Source organism: Molothrus ater, chromosome 1 (genome assembly GCF_012460135.2).
Source record: "Molothrus ater isolate BHLD 08-10-18 breed brown headed cowbird chromosome 1, BPBGC_Mater_1.1, whole genome shotgun sequence".
Lineage (NCBI taxonomy): Eukaryota > Metazoa > Chordata > Aves > Passeriformes > Icteridae > Molothrus > Molothrus ater.
Window position 1 is genome coordinate 39299200 of NC_050478.2, and position 23030 is coordinate 39322229.

General features: G+C 39.3%; 1 protein-coding gene across 9 annotated transcripts in view; it reads left to right on the top strand.

Moving 5' to 3' along the window:
* RARB (retinoic acid receptor beta) overlaps positions 1 to 23030 on the top strand; it is a 311733-nt gene that overhangs the window by 82421 nt on the left and 206282 nt on the right. Inside the window, exon 1 of one of the 9 annotated variants that reach the window (XM_036379261.2) lies at positions 5686 to 5727. The exons of 7 other annotated variants lie outside the window; for them this stretch is intronic. The gene's annotated coding sequence lies outside the window, so the exon portion shown is untranslated. Of the gene's footprint in view, positions 1 to 5685; positions 5728 to 9365; positions 9432 to 23030 lie in introns of those variants that run through there. One more of the 9 variants, XM_036379260.1, reaches the window with a different exon arrangement.

Genomic DNA, 23030 nt, shown 5'->3' on the forward strand with positions numbered 1-23030 from the left:
TCTTAGTATTTAGCATGTATCAGAAGCTGCTACAAGCTTCTGCCAGCTTGGACCTCATTTGGGTTGGACTAGTTTCTCTATGTGCAAAAATCCATACTTTCCCTTAAGGAATGCATTTTCCAAAGTACAAGATATAATAGGGGTGTGTTTGTGTCAGACAATACAGGGACGGAGAAATTTGTAAGAAAGGGAGAAATTCAGCAGTAGTACACGCAGATGTTAAGCTACTTTTAAGTATGTTAAATCATACCTTTTTCTGATGTGTTCTTTAAAACAGCATAATTTTACCTTTGCCAACAGCTTTGTGTAATTCAGGCATTTGAATTACAAAATTGTAATTGCCAAAATTGATTTAAAGGGAGTTGTGTATGCATAGCATATCATCTTAAAAGTAGATACATTAGCATTTCTGCTAGCATTTTTCACTTTCTATCTCATGATTCCTTGAAAATTTGAAAATTGATTCCTTTGAAAATTTGAGAACTACTTGCTAGACAGTTCTAACCTAAATGGAATATGTACCTTTGCACCTCTTTAGTTGGCACTGTAGATGTCTTTTGTGAGTGGCTATGACTCTTGATTGTGGAATTCCTTAATGGAATTCTTGTGTGCTTTTATATATGTCGTCAAATGTCTCTTTTATTAGAGTGGAAATACATAGGAAGAGAGGTCCACTAATGTGAATGTGTGGATCATGAACCTGTGGATAGCAAATTTTGTTATTCTTACTTGAAGATAGTCTTGCCAGGAAAATAATGTAGGCTTCCAGAAGGAAAATTTGTGTTAACACTAGAAGAGGATCTTTAAGAAAATTCTTGTATGACCATCTTTTTCCTCTTCTCCAGATTCAGAAATCTGGAAGAAAATCTAAGGATGAAGGGTGATTGTTTTTTTTTCAGGTTCACAAATGCTAAGCAGTGCATACCTACAAGCATCTGATGGAATCTGATGGAAAAGTTATGGTCAGATAAGAAAACTGAGACAGTCTATCCAGAATGAAGACCCTTAGGAGACAGAAGAAGGAATTCAAGTATGCACTAATTGGTCCTGTTTTTGTAGAAACTGATCTTCTGCAGTGTTGTTTGGTTGCTGAAGGATGTAGATTTTCATTATTAGGTGTTTTGAATTAGGTGGTATACAGCTAGCAAGAGATCTGGGGTTAGAGCTCCAGACATCATGTCAATTCTGCTCTCTATTTGCCAATAGAAGAAAAAAACAAGACAAAAGAAGATAAAATTAGTCAATGATCAATACTGTTGATATGTACGTTACAAACCTGCAGGACGCGAAGCACATTTGACTGTCCAGGATTTTTACTGGGAATTTCTCACCAGCCCTTGAGATGATGGTCCATGTTTCTCACTACAGCTGTACTTAGGTAGGAAGGGGATGGTGCCTCTCCACTCTGGATGCACGGGGCCTCTTTGAAGAAATCTTTGCAGGGAAGACAGGTGCTTATGTATGCATTAATTTAGGTCTGAACAACTTTTGCATTAATGGCACTTGGGGACATGATTTAGAGGCAGGCTTGGCAGTGCTGGGAGTGATGGACCCAATGATGTTAAAGGTCTTTTCCAAGCTACATGATTCCATTCTATAATTCCATATTTCATGTGTGACCCTACCCTGTCAGAGGTGCATAAACTCCATCTTACTCCAAAATTGGGGTGCTGAGGCCTGCTGCAAGCTGGAGGACTGTACAGCAAGGAAGGACTGGGGAAAATGTGGTGTGGGACAGGCAAGGTTTGTCTCTCAGGGACATGAAGTCATCCTAAAGGTTCTTGCCTTTCGCTGCACAGCTTTAGTCAGAGTTGTAAAAAATTAATTTTTCACTTGCTGAAAATCACTGAGCACTCTTCACAAGCATCTGTTTCTTCAGAGAGAGACAGAGTCTATGTGAAAAATGTTCTGCAGTGAGGACTGGGTGCAATAGCAAATATCAACTAATTTTTTGGCTGGAGCTTACATTCATGACTGGTTTCGACTATATTCCTTGGCTTTCCAAAAGCTGCTGTGTATCAAAAAATGGAATTTTAAATGTCTGAAAAAAAGGGGCCCAACCCCCTGCAGATAATTCACGTTGTCCAGAAGGGAAGAGACATGTGAGGAGCGGTGCTAACAGCCTTTTGTCTCCACGTCCCCTAGTGTTTTTTTCTACTGTCTTGTTTGAAAGCAGATTGTGCGTGAAGGGTATTTAAAAATATCCAAACTGATCAAAATCATCTATGGCATGGAGGCAGAAATAGCCGGGAAAACAAACAGAGCGGAGATGAAATATGGATGAGATAGACATACCAGTGTTTCATGAAAGAGAGAGCTTAAAACCAAAAGCCAAGAAACACAAATACAGGGAGTTAAAGTACAGATACTTTATGATTCACGTTACTGTCTTCAATTAACTATGATATAGAATTGCGCGATTTTTTCCTTTCAAAAGAGAAATCCATCTCCTTGCTTATTTTTCCACTTGCTGCTTTCTGTTTAAGTTAATTCAGCAGTAATTGGATACACTGTGTCTAATTCTTAATAAATCAACGGAACTTTATGGTGATATTGACAGTGGCTTTGCTTGCCCCATTGTTTCTATCAAGAGTTTTATTCTGCTTCAAAACAATTTGCTGTGAACGCCCTTGTTTGTTTGCCACACTGGGCTTTGTTCTGGCTGAAAACTTTGATTTATAACTGTATATAATTGATGGCTGTGGGGTAGGTGGACTATAGCTATTGCTCCTCCTCTTTTAATCTAGCTTTGCGTAGAAATCCATGTAGTGGAGCATTCTCAAGGGAACCAGGCTGGGAAATTCTCTGTATACCCAATGGGAGGCCATTAATCATAGTGAAGAGTCCCTTACTGGCTGCAAGCATGTTTGTGAAAGTCAGGAAAACAAAAGTGGACCACCTCAAAATGACTGATCAAGAGAATAGACGTTAAAGCCAATGTATTCATTGTGATACATCAAAGAAAAAAAGGAATAGTTTATGCACTGAAGTATATTTATTCAGATATATTTGGCACATTTAAAGATATTTTATACACTAGTAAGTACTGTAATTGTAGATGTTAGAGATCAGAATCCTAGGAAAATGAAATAAAAGTTTTTATGATTGCTACTGTGGATCTGAGAGAAACTTTGAAAGCACCAGATAAGAAATGCCCAAAGCATTTGCTGAAGGTGTGTTAGAGCTGAGCTGGTAAAAGAAATGCGCTAAAAAGTCTAAAATGTCAGGTGAAAATTCGATTAATATTTGTCACAAAAATGTCTCGTTCAGAACTACCAAAAAAAAAAATTAAAAAATTTAATTTTACCGTTTTTTAGATATAGTTTTTTTTTCCTGCAACTCGTGCATTTTGGCTGTGGTCCAGTGCAGATGAGGAAGCACCTGAGAGGACCTGCAGGCTCTCAGAGGTGGCACTCACCTGCATGCTGTGAAGCCCAAACCCCCACATTATCAGGACTGGGGTCTCAGTGCTTCTGCAGGTCCTGCTGTCTTCTCTGTCCTTCACAAAAATGTTCTGATCAGCTGCAAACCTAATGGGTTCCAGTTGTGACTGCTCCAAAGGTATTGGTACAACAAAGTGATTGTGCTCGAATTTGAGCATATCCAAGTTGGATATGAGATGGAGTTACAGGAGGTATTTTTGTGATTAAAATTTCTGCCCAGCAGGGAGGAATGAAGGAAGTAAAGAGGCTCAAATGCAAGATTTTTAAGCACTGACAGTCTGGACTTTTTCCCATAAAAATAGCCATAAACTATAGGAAGAGAAGCATTGTAACATGGCATAACAACATTAGCTTTATTTACTAGGCAAACAGTTGTGGGTTTTTACTTTAGAGGATAAATTTGATGCAGAGATAATGCTACAGTTTGTGTTCTCATGAAGCTGTGGTAGAGCTGCACACTTATCAGTTAAGTTAATAAACTTATCAGTTTATTTACCTCACAAAAGTCTTCAATGAACCTTCCTACCGATTCCTAACAATTCCAGCCTATGTACTTTAAAAGAGTTACTGAAATTCATATAGAATTTTCTTGAATAAGGCTTAATGTAAAAATGGAAATAGTGCTTTCCAGAAATTATAGTACATTGTTTCAATAATCTGATAAAGTAAGATGGAAACATTTTCTCCAGACACTTTACAGTACATTTTCTGTACAGTAAAAGCTACAACTTATCCTGACAAAATAATTACAAAGTTAAAAATGGCATAGCAAGCAGTAAATTAAATCTTAATACAATATGTGGAAGAATCAATGTTCATTCTGAAGCACTAAATATTTTTTTTCTTAGTTTATACTGAATTTATGGCATTGGGGAATAGGAATAAGATATAAACTTACATCTGGTAATTTTTTAAAGATCAAGGGGAAAAAACCTAACTTTCCTGTGATTAAGAGAAACAAAAACTCACCTTAGTCTTCTTTTTCCTATTTATGGAAAGTGATTAATTTCAGATACGTGTTTTGCCATTTCCAGTACTTGTGTCCCATTTTTATTCAATACTGCTTTATACATTAGCATGAGTTAATTTCTTTTTTTCTCATACTAAGTTGAAAGGAAAATGCAGTCTATGTCCCAAAGATGTATATTCATGCTTGAATCAAAGCACATGTCAAGCCCTGGTTATTTCAAGTTAAGCAAATGCTTGTGCTGTTCTCTGAGCTGCAACTTGCACCCTTATGGACTTTATTAAATTGCAGCCTTGTCAAACTGAGTGCTGTGTCCTATTTTAGTGGTGTTCCACACGTGGGTGTAACGCTGCCACTAATCTTAAATTCCTTTTAATTACTGCCCCTTCACTTGTTTTCTTGTTTCCTGGTATGGTGGAAGTCCAACCGGAATGAAGTCCAGGCTTAAGTGTTCACCTCAGCTATTCATCTTAGCTTTCCCTATTGTTATGCTTATGCAGAGTTTTTATTAGACTCATGGGATCAAAATGTATTCCCTTAGTTTTACAAAAAATGAATAGCTTTTGTACATTCTTCCCATTTAAAGTAAACACAGCGAGTTTTTAAAGTGCTCTTTTTTTTCCCAATAACTAAAATATGGTCATCTGTTCTAAGCATAAATCATAATTTCATTATCAACAGAGAGAGGTCCAACGCAATATATATGTATAGTTGAATGATATAAGTGGCATTTCTGTGTAAAATGTATTCCCTTGCCCAAGTAAACACTTCATAACAACATGAGTGAAAGGGTGTATTTAAAAAATGAAGGCTTAAAGCACGTTACTTACGAGTTATACGGAATGCAGTTTTTGTAAAATATGAAGCTCACTGGATATGGTCCAAACCAGCTGAACTATGTTAAAAGGTATAATAAACAGTCATGGCTTTGCATGCAGTTATTTAATTGGCAAATAGATTTTTCTATCACTGTCACTGGCAATAGCAGCCATTTGATACCAGGGCTTGGATTAAATGTTTCATCAGTAGTGCCTATTTAAGGATCTTTATGGAACAACAAGTTAGTCCCCTGGGCAAGCCCATGTCAACTGCAATAAAGAGATCCACACAAGTGAATGAGATGTATTTTTGCAGGATTTACAGGGAGGCTACGATTCTCTTTTCTATCTGGATGCTTTGAGGACTGCTTCCCATTTTGTTTAACAGCAGTGTCTGCTGGTGGCAAATATTGAACACCGAACATTGCATCTCCAAAGGATTTTTATAGTTTTCTTGTGGAAATGGATTCATAAATGGTTCTCATCTCTCTGGAAATAGGTGAGTCTCTGATAAAAACAGGTATTTCAGGATTTCAGTAGTTTTAATTTTCTGGTAAATATTCTGCATTTGAACTAAACCTCCAGATACTCCAAGTATCTGCTGTATTTTCTCCTCTCTCCTTCAGAGCTAAAAGTCAGACCTTCTGAACACCTCTCTCACCCTTTAGATACAGGGAAAATGTAATGCCTGTGGATTTCAAGATTGCTTGACTTTATTTAGCCCACTGTCCTGCTCCCAGGGTGCTCATAAGATCTGTGCATGTAGTTAATGCTTGCTGCAATGTTTTATAATTGGTTCGTATAATATGTGCGTTTGTCATTTTATAGCACATTAGTTGAATTTAGAAGCTTTTTTAAAGTTAATTCTGAATATGTATCTCTGCTTGTCATGGAGCCTTAGTCAGTTCTTCTTGGCAGCTAGATTAGTTTTTCCCTGGTTGATTTTAATTTCAGGGTTCTGTTTAGTATGTTTTCATCCTGAAATTCTTTAAGAACAGGCGAAAATACATGATATAGCTGAAACTGATTGCATCTACTGTTCCTTTTTCTTGTCCATGTAACCACTCTGGGTATAAATTTAAGTCTCAGCTGTTCACTGGCATCTTTTTGATCTGAACTGGTGATACTGCATCTAACCTCCCTAGCTAGGTTACTGCTTTCTGAGGTTGAAAAGTGGAGAGCAAATGCCTCTGAGGTTGAATTAAATGAGCCATTTGCAACAGATTCAAACTCTGGTGAATAAACAACTTTCAGGCTCAGTTGAAACAGTTCAAACTTCTGTCCACTGACTCTTCTCTGGTGTGAAATAGAACTTATACTACAATTACTTCAAGAGTTGATTCTGGGCTTCTGGTGAGAGTAGGAGAGGAGTTGTCCCATTACACTCTCTTGGCAATTTGTTTTCTCAAGAGATTTTTTAAAAATATATCTATATCTATATATACACATCTGTACTATTTATATCTCTATGTGTACCAATCATATGTATACCCATATATATTGATAAGTATTTGTGTTTATAAGTTAATGTAATTTGTATTTTTTAGTTACATACGCATATAAATTAGTAGGTGTTTTTCTTTTTACTTAAACCTGCTTTCTGAACAAAACTCGTCATTGTGTTTTTATCACACATAGGAAAACAAATTTCCTAACTGCACAAGGGCTCTTTTACACCAGCTGGTAGTGCAGAAATGCTTCTAAATAGTAGTATAGTATTTTATACCCACCATAATGTCTTCATAGTCATGTCAGTGTAAAAGGGCATAAGTTTAATGTGCACTTAAGAGTTGTAACTGTGCAAATTTTTCTGTGCAAAATGGAAAGGGGAAGCAAGGCAGCAGGTGCATCACTCAGCCAGCCCTTTTTCCTTTTTACTCTCCTTAGTCCCTGTTGTTTCCTGCAGCCTCCTGAAGAGCTGCCAGCCAGTGTTAACTCAGGTCTTGTTTGTAGGTTATATAGTCATGAATTTAGATGATTAACATAGGGGTGTTCTTGTTTCATGACTTGCCTCATATGTGGTTATTTCCCGGGCTGATGTAAATAATGGGTGTTTTTATGATAGAAACAGTGTCTGGGATATACGCCTTTCTCTCCCACTTAGGTCTGTCCTGCTTGTAGTTATATTAAAGAATGAGGGTTAGGTTTTGTCTAGGGACTAGAGGAGTGAAATCTTTTCATGCCTGCAATATTATCGGTATTTAAAAAACAGAAGAAATGAAAGATTTATAGTTTGAGCCCAAAGTAAATTCCCTTCTACATTTTACAGTAGCTTTGAAATGGAGAGGTCTCTTCACTCTGTTTTATTTACATTGCTATTAAGGAATAGCATGCTGTAAAACTATGAAAAAAACTACTGGTCTGTCCTTGAAAGCAAGACTTCATGACTCTGTCCTCCTGAAGGACTTGGAGGGAATCATCTAACTAATCAGCTATTGACTGAACAGCAGGTGGAGATTACTTAGTTTATTGATAAATCATCAAACAAGTAGATGGAAAAAAAATGTTAGTGACTAATCTCTGTGTCTCTGTCTACTTAAAACCTTGAATTGTCTTCTGCCCTTGTGGTTTTGTGTGCTAGCTTAAGTTGGCAAGATTTTCATGGCAATGAACATATTTCTAGAGCCAAGCCATTTCAGGATGTGACCATCTTTGAATAATTTGCATTGCTGTTGCAGGAAAAAATAATACCATGTTATCATCACTGAATAAATCCGTCCTGTCCCATTGCTCCTCACCAGGAGTGCGCGTCCGTAGGTTTCTGTGCTCTCTCCCCTGTAGGTTGCTTGTGCCCTCCTCTGTGGCTCGAGGAGGCAAGAGATGTGTATCAATTTGCATGATAGTTCAGCCTTGTAACCTGGAGTGCAGTGGCTGCTAATGTGTTTTTTGGGTAGGTTTTTCTGCTTGTACAGATTAATGACCCGATTCAGAAGCCGTTCTACATGCTGGACTCCTGCTGATTTCTGTTTGTGCAGAACTGCAAGGGAAGCTAACTCTGAGCATATATCCTGGCATAATTTATTTAGGTCCAGTCCTGGTGCCCAGCCAAAGTTGAAATAATAATAAACTGGCCTTTGCACTTCCATCTTTCTTTCTCTCATCTTGAGGCAGAGATTATTCCTATCTGCTGAAGGAGGTGCACTCTTTAGTACTGTGGACATGGATAGAGGTTTCTGTGGACCTCTGGTACTACTCCAGGTGCATCTTCAAGCTGCCACAGAGCACACAGCTTGGGGACAAGAAGTGAGTATTTGCTTCTCCCTAAGTTGCCGTGCCATGAGAGTGGCTGCAGTATTTTGGGGAGAAGTTGAGCATTTCCCCAATGGATTTATTGCACCTTTAATTTGCACCTTCAAAATACTGTCGATTTTCTTGAAGTTCAACAATGGAAGAGTCTGTTTCCCTTGTTGAGGCCTCTGTTTGGCATTGTATGGACTGAGCTCTCAGGGGAGTAGGCGTGTCTGGGTCTGTCTGGCTTCAGGAATGATGGTTTTGCTGTAGGTGATCCAAGAGTAGCTGTGCATGTTACCACTTTGTACTGACAGAGGGCTTCACCACCTGACCCCATCTTCAGCTGTGGATATGCATCTCCAAGCTCCATACTGCTTAGTGACTGAACTATGAGTTTTCCTTTTAGAAATCTGTATTTCTGTCTCCTAGAAATAGTAATGGTCCTGAAAACCCATGGAAACCTTGTTTCCTAAGAATTTAAAGATCCTATTTCTATCCACGTTGAACAGCAGTATATTTGTACCTAAACCTTTCCTGGCTTTTTGACAGTACACTTTTGAGGAGCAATTCTTCCTTGCAGAAGTCAGTTGTTCAAAGTACCTTGGAGATTTGTAATGCTAGAAGTAGCCAAGGTGAGGATGGATTACTGGGTAGAGTGCAGGTGCATGTTAAATGCAATTTGTCACATGGATGCCACCCTCAGGTATGTGGGTGGATGGGTTGAGAGATGCCTACCTAAAGCTTTAACTTGCTCAGTGAACACTTAATTCAGAGGATTTTCAGTTTTCACTGCTTCTAACAGCATTCTGCAGTCGTAGTTTCACAAGATTAGCTATTCTTGAATAGGTTTTCCATTGTATTAGGTGCAGGCACATTGCTCTGCAGAATCACTCAAGCATGGATGCCTTTTTTTTCCATCTAGTTGTTTCAACAACATGCCTGTTGTGACCACTGAGAGATTATCACTGCCTGGTAGGTAGTATTGTGTCTTCTTGTGGGGGATTTCATCTCTAGGTTTTCTGCACACATTTATGGGGAAGACTTCTGTTGTGAAAATCTTTGTGTGTTTCCACCATGTATTTTTTCAGCATCACCAGACAACTAGATTCTGATTTTACATGTGTATTGGTGTGACACTGTTGGGGTATCAGTGGATTTATGTGATGAAATCCTTAAGACCAAGTTTTCTGATTTTGTAACCTGCATTTGGCTTGTACTGTTTCCCAAGAATATCTGTTTGCGTTTTCGTCAGAGACTTCAGAGGCAGTATCTTTTCAGATATGAAAAGTAACAGCAATAAACTACATTAGCAAATCCTCCTACAAGCTACTTCTGTTTCCTCAAACTTCATGCTTAATAGTTGCTGGTAAATATTCTCTCTTTTCATCAAAGTGGCTTGTAAAGATCAGTGATTTTAAAGAACTCATGCTAAAACTGCACAGATCTGCTTAGTTATAGCTGCTAATTGACTGCAATATGAGAAGGAAAAGAGGATGTATAAATCTGAAAATGCTGCAAAAAGTTGATAGGAAAGTGACTGTGATTTTGAAATGACGCTGTATCTTTTTTGGTCATGGGTGGGTGAGACCGGATTCATTTAATGCCAATAGCAAAGCGTCATTGTCTTCAACTGGTCTGAGATTTTGCTGTAATGGGTGTGGTGAGAGACATTTGACATTTTCACTTTGATACCTGAAACCACCAAAAAAAAAAAAAAGTAAAATACTGTAGTTTCTTTTTCTGTTACCACGTAGACAAAGTTCAGCTCGTCCCTTTTTCAGCTGAGCTGAAAAATCAAATACCAAATCTGATATGCTTGCATTCCATGTGGAAAAGAAAGCCTGGATTTGGAGTCAGTCCTACCTCTGAATAAATAGAGTCTGCTTTTTCAAACAAATCTATGCTGATTAATAATGCACTCCTGTACTGTGCCAAAGTAAATTTTGCATAAGGGTAGTGAAAAAATACATGAAACTTGATAATCCGCAGTGAGTTTTAATTTTGGTTGATGTGAACTTGAAATTTAGGGGCTCAGAACTGTACTAAAACAGTAAAGCCTGATCTGCTGCTGTCTCTAGGAACTGCTGCATTTTGCGAGTTTCTTCTGTAGGTTTGTGGGGGTTTTGGTTCTTTCAAGGAAAAAACAAGTCCAAAGCTTTGATTCTTCTTTTCCTTTTCTCCCTGAGCAAAATCCCTTTAGTACTAAAAGGAAGAAGCAAAGAAGTGCAATACTTCATAAGCCATTAATGCATGTTGTCTAGAACATGTAGTTAAAGTGTGTTTTTCCTGGTACTGGCACTTCTGAAGCCAGATGCAAAGCTTGAGCAAGCAAGGGGATGCCAGTCTGGGCTTGAGCATTGTGGGGAGACTAACTGGTGGTGGTCCCTGTTGGGAATTTATGCTTCTACTGAATTCCTGAGTTTGAGCATGGCATTATCATTGGCTTTGTGCAGTCTGGACTTTGTTTGTTTGTATTGTGGTGTGCATCTGCGGTGAGACTGCAGTGGAAAGAGCTGTGAGTTTAGAAGAGTAAGGTAATGCAGTGAGAGCACGGTGGTAGTAGTAAGAAAAATGTGTACTTTGAAGTGGGCGTAAACATTTAAAAAGGAATACGTTTGCAGTTCGTGAATTTTCATGGTTGGCCTGAATACAAGAACATTAGTGCATTGTAAAAAGATAATTTCTCTAAATACTGACAGCACCATCTTTGGTGGAGGTGAGGAATCATTTTGCATCTCTTCAGATTTCAGTATGTCAAGGCTGACCATGTTTTGTATTTATTCAGAAATTATTGCAGTGTAGCAAAAGGTGAAATTTTTGCAACAGTGTGTAATCAGTTCATCTGTTGGCTGGTGGATCAAGCTATCCAGAGAAGCAGTTAAGACATCACTCTCCTCTTAGCTGTTTGCATTAGTTTTGCATCCAGCTGCTTTGCCTCAGCTAGTGCCCAGTCCTGTTGTGCTTGACTCAGTAAATCACCGCTAATAAACAGCAATTTGTTAATGCGGTGACGTACAGAAATATGGCAGTATATATGGGGCTATGGCTTTTACATGCTAATGAGCTCTCTGTTCCTTATTGTATAATTCTTCCCCATTGCCTTCCTGTGATGGAAGTGCTCTGTTCACAGCTTCTGCCATGTGCAATGTCCCCATGGAGACCGTGTGCGGTGTACACCTCCCTTTTTTTATCTAATAAGTTCTTAGATGCTTATAGAAGCTTCTCTGAAATATACTGTGAAAGATCCTACTGAAATTAATACTTTGAAAGATTACTTATTGCAAAGAAAATGGTGATAGATGATATCAACTTTGTGGGAATTGGGGGGAGGTGAGGGGCTAATTTATGATATTGTGAGCTTTAAAAGAATATATTCAAAGAAATTTTTTTTGGCCTGGTGAGGATGCTGCCGGTCCTATTTATATTCCTTTTCTTCCAGCCTAGAATTGCTTTCTTTTGTTATAGGAGGCTGCTGTACCTACGTTATTGACTGGTGAGGTATCTAAGTGCTAAGTTAGCAGTTTTTCTGAGAGCTGTTTGGTTCTGATTATATCCAGTTCAATCTGTTCTGTAACTTTGTCTCCTTTCCTATTTACTGTTGTATGCCTTTATTTATAAATATCTTTTTTGTCCTTTTTTTCTGTATGCCTGGCTCATAAAATCACAGCCAGAAGTACAAGCTTTATGACTATAAAACAAGTCATGCCTACCTTGTAGACTGTGTCATCTGCTGTGATGTTGTATTCTATGTATTATCAATTTTACTGTAAGAGGAAAATTAGAGCATGCATTTTCCACATGAAGAAATCAAATGTAATCTAAATGCAAACCACAGGTTTTATTGCACAGTAATATTTGATAGCACTGCTATTACTAATCCCAGCATGACAAGAAACACAGCATAGTTATAAAGTTCGCAGCACTCATTTTTTAATGGTCTTTTTTTGGTTAGGAAAGCCACAAAGCCAGGGCAGATTGTTTGCCAGTTGTAGTCTCGGGCTTTCAGAAATGTTAGTGGAATATTGTACATTCTTACAAATCATTTCAGGTCTGACAAGAATCCATATCCTTTCTAATTTCCATGAAAACATTATTGAGTTTTAAAAATAAAATGAGATAAATAACCATATCCAATAAATACCTTATTATCAGTGCTTTTGCTTTTGTAGGGTACTTTATGGGGAGTTCTAATTTTTTTTTTTTGTATTTAGGGTTTTAGGATCTATAATCATAGAAATAAAAGATCAGTTGTTGTATTACAGTAGAGTGCATCTGCCTCCCAGGTGGAGAACACACTGCCACTGGTCTTGTAGGTTATGCAGAACTATTAAGATGACAGTGAATGATCTTCTTTCAGTCAGTTTTGATCAGCTTTGGTAAAAGTGTTGTAACTGACTTTATAATACAGTGGTAACCCAAGAGTATTATGCAAGTGTGCAGTTTGGGAATGTTGGGTGTAATAACCCATTTGCAGATGATAAATAGTATTGAGTATAAATCCTCAACAGCTTTTGGGAACTCATCCTGAAATCATACCCATGGTCCTCTCTAACAGGTGTCTGGATTGATATTTACTTAAAGTGAAGAACACTACCTACCACATTGTAGTTTCCATTAGGTAAAATTTTCATACAGACCTCTCTATTAGAAGCAGGGATTTAAACCAGATGTGTTGGACACATCAGACCAGGAGAAAGTCAGTGCTGCTACGCAGGCAGGCACTTCTGGGGGCTGATCCCTGCTCCGTGGGCATCAGTTCTGCAGCTGTAACCATAAATGGGAGTGGACAAGGGAAGAGAGTTTAATGGGAAAGAGAGGAATGTGCCACCATTTGAAGTCTTTTATTTAAGTAGGGAATGATGCTAATCCATGTTCTGGGGGGTAAATACGTGCCCTGTGTTTATGTTTGGCCAGACTATATGATGATAGTGGCTTCTTCCTTTTCTATATCAAGGGGATTTGTTAGCTGTACTGAGTTATTAATGCCTATCTAGTTAGTTAGGGGGGTTTTTGCCTTTTCATTTAATCTGTTACTGTCTGGGCATCCAGTCTTGCTTCTGTTAAGGGATATTAGCAAGATACCTGGAAGGAACTGGCTTGCTTAAGTGATATACACTGTGACTTGAGATAAAATAAATCAAATTCAGAAGTAATATCACCAGTACTTATGAACATGCTCCTTTGATCATATCTGGTTGATTCAATGTTATTTACTTTTGGTGATAATGGTTTGTCTGCCTTATCTCCTCTGCTCTGTCAGTAGCCTTGACTCTGCCCATATTCACTTGTCTCAATTAATAATGCTTTTAGCTCATTGATTTTATTTTCCAGCTGGCTGGATTTATCTCTCCAACTTTGCATTTGTACTGTTTTCCCAAATCTTCCTTGCAAATGCTCGTCCCTTTCTTCTGAAGGAAGCTAAGAAATGTAAGTTACTTCTGTTGATAGCGTCCACTTAAAGGAAAGAGAAGTTTTTGAGAGGGTTACGTTCTGTTTGTTCCACTAAAACTCTTTCCTCAGGAGATCTTTACTTTCAAGAAGGCCATGGTTGTGTCTTGCTCTCCTGGATGCAGTTACAACCAGCCTTTAGGTTGTACTGATCAAGATGAAGTAATGGACCACACTGGAGTTTGTTTTGTTAGTTTGTAGTATTAGCTGTGTGTGTCAGGGCTGAGAAAACTCAAACACTCTGGGTGTGGGCGTGGATGCATGCATCCTTTTTGCTGGGTGTAAGTTAAACCAAGGATTTTAGCTCTTCCCAGCTCAGCATTGTTTTGGTGCTGGAAACCTATAAATCTCTGAAAATGTCACTGTGGATGTTCTCAGGTAGTATCCAGTGACACTTTCAGGCATGGCATCCTTCTGAACCTATCAGTTCCCCTAAACGTGGATTAATTTTGGAAAATCCAGCTGACTTTACAGCTTGATTTACACACTTACATGCTCCGTTTTGTTGACACCTTCTAAAATGCATTCTCTCTCTCATAGCCTTGCTGGTAGGTGGTTGTGGGACAGAGTCACTAGTTCCCAAAAGAGTAGTGTACCATGTACAGATGTGCTATTTTAAAATATACTTTAAAATGAGTTTTTTTATGTTGTACAAGTATCTCAAAACATACTTTCAGAGCCTACACCTCTTTTACAGACACCAGGTTCAACAGCATGGACTTCCCCTTTTTTTAATGGTCCTCTCTATTTCTCATCTGCTGTAAAGCCAGTTTTTGGAGGTTTTTTTTTTTTCCCTCCCCCCCCCCCCCACCCTTGTCTTTCCCATACTTTTTGTTTGTTTTGTTTTTATTTTTTTACTTTTCTGAGTTTTTTCCTTTTCTGTTTTATATTTCTTTGTATTCTGATTCTCCCATGTTAAGAAAAGTGAATAAATGGGGCAGTACATAATGTAATATCAATTTTTATTTCAATTTCTGATTAACATTTTGAAGATAAGTTCAGCAGGCAGTGATTATAATCAACTGAGGATGTCCAGAACACAAGAGAAAGCAGTACTTGATTACAGCAGTTTACAGTTTTACAGTTAAAAGATATGAAAAAACACAAATAGTCCCTTTGGGAAATGAAATATAATGGAATTGTGGTTATTAAAAACTAGATATAACGTACACTAGTTATTACCTATTACGGTAAATCACCACAAGATGCAGGAAACATATCAGATAGATAAAACAGCCGTCTTGGAATATGTTGTCTTATTTTCCAATGGATACTTTTTTTCTTCTTAGGCACTGAATTGATTTGGGGTGTGGAATTCATTTAGGAGCATGCACATTGCCCTTTTCAGGAGGGCTATAGAAATGAAGTTGTTATCTGTGCTGAGCTGTAAGTCATGTTCCCCCGTCCCCCCAGGAAAGCCGCTTCGGGGGGCAATCGTGTGCTCCAGGTACTAATAGCTATTAGTTACTTAGAGCTAATGATGTTGCCAGCCTTGAGTATTTCACTTATCTTAAGATGGAAGTGCATGTTGATTTCCATTTCACAAATGGAAAAATTGAGTCAGATGGAGTTCAAATGACTTTCCTGAAGTCACTAGCAAATCACTGTCAGATCTAAAGATGCAATCCAGCCACCCTCTCCCCTGTGCCCTATGTGGTTATGTACAACTCTGAAGTGCCTGAGTGGATAATTTTGGTTCATTAATGCCTTTATGCTCATTTGACATAGATATGAGCAACTTTACAGCTTTCAAGGTCTTTCATCTGGCTGGCATCTGCCAGTGCCCTCCCTGCCCATCACACATATCCAGCACAACTTGATTGAGTTCCTACCACCGGGATCAATCGGGATCTTGCAGTTCTGATATTCTTTCTGTTGTCATGTCCTAAGGATTGCCTGAAATAATTCTTAGAAATTAAAACATTACTTTTATTTTGTGGATTAGAGAGAGTGAGGTTGGCCTAAAGAGGACATCTGACTTTAGCCAGTGACTTTGTGTAAATCTGTTGTGATTCCAAGCATGCAGTGATGCTAACTGAGTCAGCTGTTATGTCAAGAATTTCTTTGATCTGCTAAATTAATATGGTTTAATTAGATTAATTAAACAGAAGATAACTAGAGATGAAGAAGGAGGTCAAGAAGAAAATTATTGGCAGTTGTAGCCTTGTGCTGGGTTAGCCTTGGCTAACAGCCAGTTACCCACATGGCTGCTCACTCCTGCATTCTCTCATGAGATGGAGAGGAAATAGAAGGAAGGTGAGAAGATTTGTGGCTCAAGATAATGGCATTTTAATCATGACAGCAAGAGCTGTACACGGAAGCAAAGCAAAAAGAGTAATTCATTCACTACTTCAAATCAGCAGGCAGACATCCAGCTGCTTCCTGGGAAGCATGGCCTCAGCACACATGGCAGTTGCTTGGGAAGACAAACACCACGGCCATGAACATTCCTCTTTCCCCTCTGCTCCTTGAGCATCCACTGCCGAGCACAACATGATGTGGTCTGTGGTATCCCTTTGGTCAGTGCAGGTTGGCTGTCCCAGCTGTGTCCCCTCCCAGTCCCATGCCCTCTTCCAGCCTATACACTGGAGTGGGATGGTGCAGGGCAGAGTGGGCACGAGAGGAGGTCTTACTGCTGCACAAACCCTGCTCAGCAATAAGAAAAACATCAGTGGGTTATCAACTCTATTCCAGCCAAAGATTAAAAACATGGCACTGTAAGGACTGCTATACCAGCAAGACCAATACAGCAACTGAACATGGATTTCCAACACTGAAGGGTTGAAAAAGTGTTTTACTTTGGCAGACTCTTGAAAAGAAAAAGCCACAAAAACCAACCAACGAAAAAACCAAACTCCCCAAACCCCCCTTTCTGGGGAGTGAACAGCAGCAGGCTAACAATAGCCATTCATAACACAAAATTGTTGCAGAGAGCATTGGGTAAATTGGACATGAACAAATTTCCCACAATGAATGGAACTCAGTCTGTGCATCTTTGGGAGTGGGGTAAGGAAATGGCACTGTCAAAGCCTCTCTGAAACACCATATGCTGTAACAGCAAAATAACCATGGATAGCTGGAGAGACATTGGGATTACAGAATACAGGGGGTTGTGTCAAAGGAGGATGTATTCATTTCTGAGAAGAGAAGCAAAGGTGAAATTGGTAGAGACATTTTAATTAGCTGATGTGCCAGTACGGTTTTTGTTTGTATTTTATTAATAACTTGATCCATGACAAGGTTATGGAAAAGCCTGTGTTTGGGCAGCTAGCAAGAGAAAGCAGTGGAAAAAACCTATAACTTATTTCCAGGCACTTACTTAATTAAAATACAAAACAGGCAATATGGTCTCTGGATTTATTTTTCCCATGTAGACTAGAAGCAATAAGCTGAGATTGCACAGCAAAAAAGGTATGCTTGCACCTTTTTATCTGGACCTTTGAGCTGCTTCTTCTCTGAGACAGATGTAATCCAGTCCCAGCTTGAAGATCTTGAGAGGCATATGTTTGCCTAACCCTAGGTGGGAATTCCTCCCTCAGGAAGCCCTTAAATCCTAATGGGAATAGTAAGCCTTGAGGTCTGTTGGTTTACCAGTGTTTCTTTTCAAGTCTCATTGAGGTGAGATGCAGCCTTGGGGACCCCTTATGTGGTATACTCATCTCCTTCCTCACTAACACCTGATATTAAAAACCAACCTAGAGCTGTTTCCTGGTGCTTCTGAAATGTTCTTTTCTGAAAGAGTTATGGTTTGTGACCCTCCCATTTCTGGCTCTGTGAGTTTCCATCTGACTGACCCCATGAGCTGTGATGGTCTCATTGCACCCAGGTCTCTCACGCTGGATGGTGCCTCAGTGCCTAGGGGGGGGCTTCCTTCCAGCCCTGTGTGAACCTCTCTTAGTTGGCATTTTCTGGCTACAAGGATAAGCAAGGAGCTGCATAAAGAATTACATGATCTTTGTGGCTGAGATTTCTGTCAGTGAATCTTAGATGCTGATAGATGCAAGTGGAATATAAGTAGCCCTCTGATGAGAACTGGTCTGGAGGTGTGGAAAACTTAAGGTTGGGAAGTGTATATACAATTTTTTAACTTCAGTTTTTCTTGGGATTCCTTTCTTGAGCTTTTAAAAGCTGCCACTGCAGGGATTACTTCACTTGATGCTTACAACCTTGGCTCATACCAGCTGCTTGGGACTAGAATGGGTTGGCAGCAGGAGGAACATATGCTCACCCCACTGACCATCCCCTCCTGTCTGAGACTCCAGACCCTGGCACTCCCAACGTAGTCATGTTTTAGAAGTAGTAAAACTAGTGGGAGATGACATATGATGGTTTTAAAGGTTAATTTTGTAATTAATGAAATCAAATAAAGTTGGTTTTTCTGGATTTTTCACTAGCAGGTTTAAAATAATGCTTAAATCAACAAATTAAAAAATAAATACTGGTTTTTTTGCCCATAATAATCTTTATCATAATGAAATGTAAAAAAAATTTCCATCCTGCAAACAAAGCAGAAAACACTTCAGCTTTCCTCAATTTATTGTGACCTGTATTGATAATGGGAGAAATCTGAACTTCTTCTAAAGTCTGACTAAAGGCTGTTCTGAGCTGGAAACTGCAAAAATGAATTTATATAAAATCCAGTTCTAATGCATACAATTAATTTAAGTATATTGCAACTACAACCAGCCTACATAGGGACACTCGTGAGGGAATAGCTATGGTGCAGGCTGAGGCTAAAGTGATGAAATCTTTGTGTCTAAGGACATAAACTCTCTCCCAAAACAGCATGGCAGTGTATATATGTGCATTCAGGGATGATTTTGGAAGCCTGGGTGCTGTATCTTGGCCGTAGTTAGTGTGGCCAGTTGAAATGGGTTTGCAGGGCTGCTCACACAGGAGGTGGCCACAAGAGATCTGCTTCTCAGCAGAGCTCCTCTGGGTGGGTGCTTTAGGGGAGGGCAGCTCCAGTGTATCCCAGGCACTCTGCTGCTTGAGGGCTGCAGCTGGACCAGGACACACAATTGCCATTGTTCCCAGGAGCAGCCCTGGTTGGTGTGAGCCCTCACCACCCTGTGGCTGCTGTGGTTTGGGCAGATGTGGAAGTGTGTGCTCTGCACTAACACCTCTGCTGCTTTAAGCAGGGGTCATACTATGGCTTACAGCCCTGGGTCAGCCACAGCTCACGCTTCCACCGTGGCTCCTGGGCTCTCCTGACCTGCACAGAGGATGCTGCCAACAAAAATCTCAAAGCTGCCCAAGTTACAAGCAAAAGTGTGTGCTGAAGTAGTGTCTTTTAGTCGCTGGCGTTGGTTGCTGTGGTGTTGCTGTGACTCTGCCTGTTCATTTTAATAACCTTGAGATAACAGTTGCAAAAAAGTCACTATAAATAGAGGAGATCATGTTAAGCAGTCTCAGAAGGGTGAATATCCTGAAAAGCTGTGAGCTGGAAGTCAGTACACTGCTTTCAGAAGTTACTCCTCCTGAACTGTTGCCATGCACAGAGGAACACACACCAGTGTCTGTCTGTAACATTTATAGTGTATTTTTGTGTCCAGAATGTGTTTTGTTTTCCATTAATTGGCTTTTGTATTCTCCCTGCTAATTAAATGTATGTACTTTGCTATGCTTTTGATCCTAAAATGAAGCTCGTAGTGGGGAATATGCTGCTTTTACTGTTCCTTTCTGGAAAGATCAAAATATTGTTCAGAAAACCTGCCGAGTTTATGAGCTGAGTTTTTCTGGGTTGGGTTTTTTTTGGCATTGTGCTCTCTATGCTGTATTATGCTTCTTTATTTGGAAATTTATGGGGAAAATAGTTTTATTGTTCACTAGAAGTTTAAAGGCCTTATATATGTTCATTTGGTAACCTTTGATTTTTGGCAGCCGCTGGAAGGATGAGGTGCTTACATGTTTAGTGAAGAGGCCCTTTATTCAAAATGCTAATTAGCCTTTGAAACCAAATAGCCGTAAAATCTTGCTAAATGTTTCAGATGAATTTACCACTCCCCCAAACTCTCTCCTTCCTCCTGCTGGATTTTCCCTGTTGTCTTTCAACATCTCCTCCTGCTCTGGTCCTTGGAAACCTCCAGCATGTGCAGCACACCGGTGCTCAGCAGAAGCCATGGATAACCCCCCATCCCCTTTCTCTCCCAGATAAACAGAGAGCCTGAGGTGTGCACTGAAGTGGAGGCACACTTTGCCACACAGTGGTGTGCTTTTTTTTTACCCTCCTGGATTTTTTTTTTGCATAAAGAAAGGAGGTCTATAAGAAGACCTAACAATGCCCTTACTGTTCTGTCAGAAACTGCCTGGCTACATCTTGTTTTATTTGGCCCTGGCTGAATGGCAGTTTCATTTATGTTTTGGGTGTTTGGCAGATATTTCATCTTTGTCAAACTTCACTTTTAACATTTGTTTAGATTACTTGTCACAACACTTTCCTTTTTTTTTTTTTTCAAACTCTTAAGATTTCAGTCAGCTTGACAGTGCTCAGAAGTGGTTTCTAATATTTTTGAACTCACTTCTTACGTGTTGTCCCTTTTAGAGACATACCAGTTTAGCTGGTTGATATATAGTTTATTCTTTGTACTTTGATGATAATACAAGACTTTATTTTGAGCCCCGACTCTCCTTGATGGTGGGGTAAGCATCTACTAAGCCCTGTGAATAATAAACAAAAACATTACCGTGACAGTCATAAAATCCTGAATGCATCCATTTTATTCCATCCTTCATTGTATTTAAGACACTTTGAGCAGCTGGGTTGAGATCAGGAGAGTTTTTCCCCCTGTTCTGTCTGATAGGTGATGTTATTTGCTTTTTATGCCTGTGAGGAGTTATGAAGGACAGGTGACATGAAAGTAAGAGCTGGTCCATGGATGCAAACCTGGTTCTGTTTTTTATCTGCCCATGCGACGGCTTCGTTTCACTGAATTTGTTTGGAAGTCCTGCAGTAAGAGATGAGGGGGATACCACTGAGAGACTTCCCAGCTCTCCATCAGTAGCTCTTTCTGTGCATTCAATTCCTCTTTCAGCCCAAATCCCAAGCAGTGACCAGACTCTTAGTGTGTCTGCTGTGTCCTTTCACTAGAGATAGGTGGAACTGAATGGGAGAATGTAATTTTAAATGAGGTTGAGCAGCCTTGAAGTATATTCACACTGCGTGTGAATTTTTGCTTATGAATGTTTGTTTTCATTTTTATTAAAATGGATGTTGGAAAACTTGTTCAAAAATGGAAATTAAGAAAAATAACCCTGTGCAGCCTTCCCTTATTCAGGTATTCTGTCAGAATTGATTTCATAGGGCTGATTTGCTTATGCTAATGTTATTCACAGCAATAACTTTTGGAGGATTATCACTGTCCAGATCTGTGTGAACTGATGCACTTCTTTGCAAAGTTTTTTAATTTAGAAGTTACATTTCTGAGCTGCAGATGCTTTGGTTTGGCAAAAGGCAGCCTACCAAAAGTAATGTGATTGCTGAAATAATTTAGTCTAATACTTGCTCATGCTCTAGTCGTTTCCATGCTTGAGCTCACTTGCAGATGAAGACATATGGACATGGACAATGTGAATATATTAGGAAGAATTGCAAATGTTCAACCTTCTCTAGAAATCCTGGAGACAGCCAGCAGACTTCAGCCAGCGTGGATGAATCTCAGGTGACCCTAAAGCCAAAGCAGAGGTCAATGGAGGGGGCAGAGAGCCAGAGTGTCCCTGCTCATCTGGAGCTTCCCCATTAGCTGCTTGCTGGGGCCCAGTTGAGAGCATGGCAAGCAGACTGGTAATGGCCTGGTGTTTACAGAGTTTAAGTGTTTACTTGCGGATGCAAATACAGGTTTTGGACAGCCTGGGTCCATATTATTCCCTTTCTGCTTTCGTTTGGAATCTGGCATTGTGTTTGCCTCAGGAGAGAATGGAGTCCTCTTGGTAGTGTTCATCTGTCAGCTGCTATTATTAATTGATGTAATTGTTTCTTTACTAATATTTACCTAGGGTTTTAACGTGGAAGTGACTATACAGATAATTCTAGTGCAATCTTAGTAGAAAGTCAATGCCTTAATTAGAAAAACGACTTGCTATTCTTGACTTATTCAAGAATTGATTTTTTTTCCTGCCCTGAAAAGTGTTTGCCCTGAAATCTAAGGAAGTTGTTAACTAGGAAGGGTGACATTTGAAGAAGTGTATACTAGCAATTAGGATGAACAAGTAAATTTGACAAAGGAGCTAATATTTGTCCTGAAGGAAACCTGAAACATTTGGTGCAAGGGGAAAGGAATTTTGGAGGCATTTCTGCCTTTTCCAGGCTGCTTTCTTAAGAGTCACTGCAGTAAACTGTGTTGAGGAGAGCAGACCAGAAAGGGCTCTTGAAGAAGGTGAGTCAGATCCACTTAATTTTACTTTTACTGTGGTGTACTAGGTACTATGAATACACAGGATCATCCAGGGAAGACGTGAGAGTTATTTAAAAGCACAATATTATTTTAAACAGCAAGCTGGTGATGTTGAAACTCTGTGACTCTCAATTCTGCTAGGGCCAACAATTTTGAGGATTAAAAACATATGGGCCATAGATAGAGAAGATATCCACAGTGCTTGGGGTATTATTTAGTGCTATTTGTATTATTCAGGCTAGCAAAAACAAACAAAAAGGCAAGAAGAAAATCTCCTGTTACAGGGCATAAGCCATCCAGTCGATGATGTGAGTTGGAAAGAAATTTTATGGGAAAGTTTTTTTCTGTAATTGCTCTCCTAGAGATTTCTTCATCCTTTCCCTAAAGCATCTGATTCTGGCTGCTGTCAAATAAGAGGTTACTGAACTAAATGTACTATTAATCTGACCTAGTATAAGAATTCCTGTGTTTCTATGTTTAAAAGCAGGCTTTGTCTGCTGAGGGTTGTCTCTCTGGAATAAACCCTCCATTGGAGGTAAGGGAAAGGAAATGGTTCAGAAGCTTTTGCACTGTTGCTATGTAATTTTGTAGTTGTTTTGAAAAACTGTGTCTTTTTTTTTTCTCCCTCTCCCCTTTTATGTGTATGAATGTTTTAAATTATAAAATTTAGCTTCCCATTTGATGCATTTTCTGTTCCGTAGTACTCAGGACCATTGAGCAACATAATTAT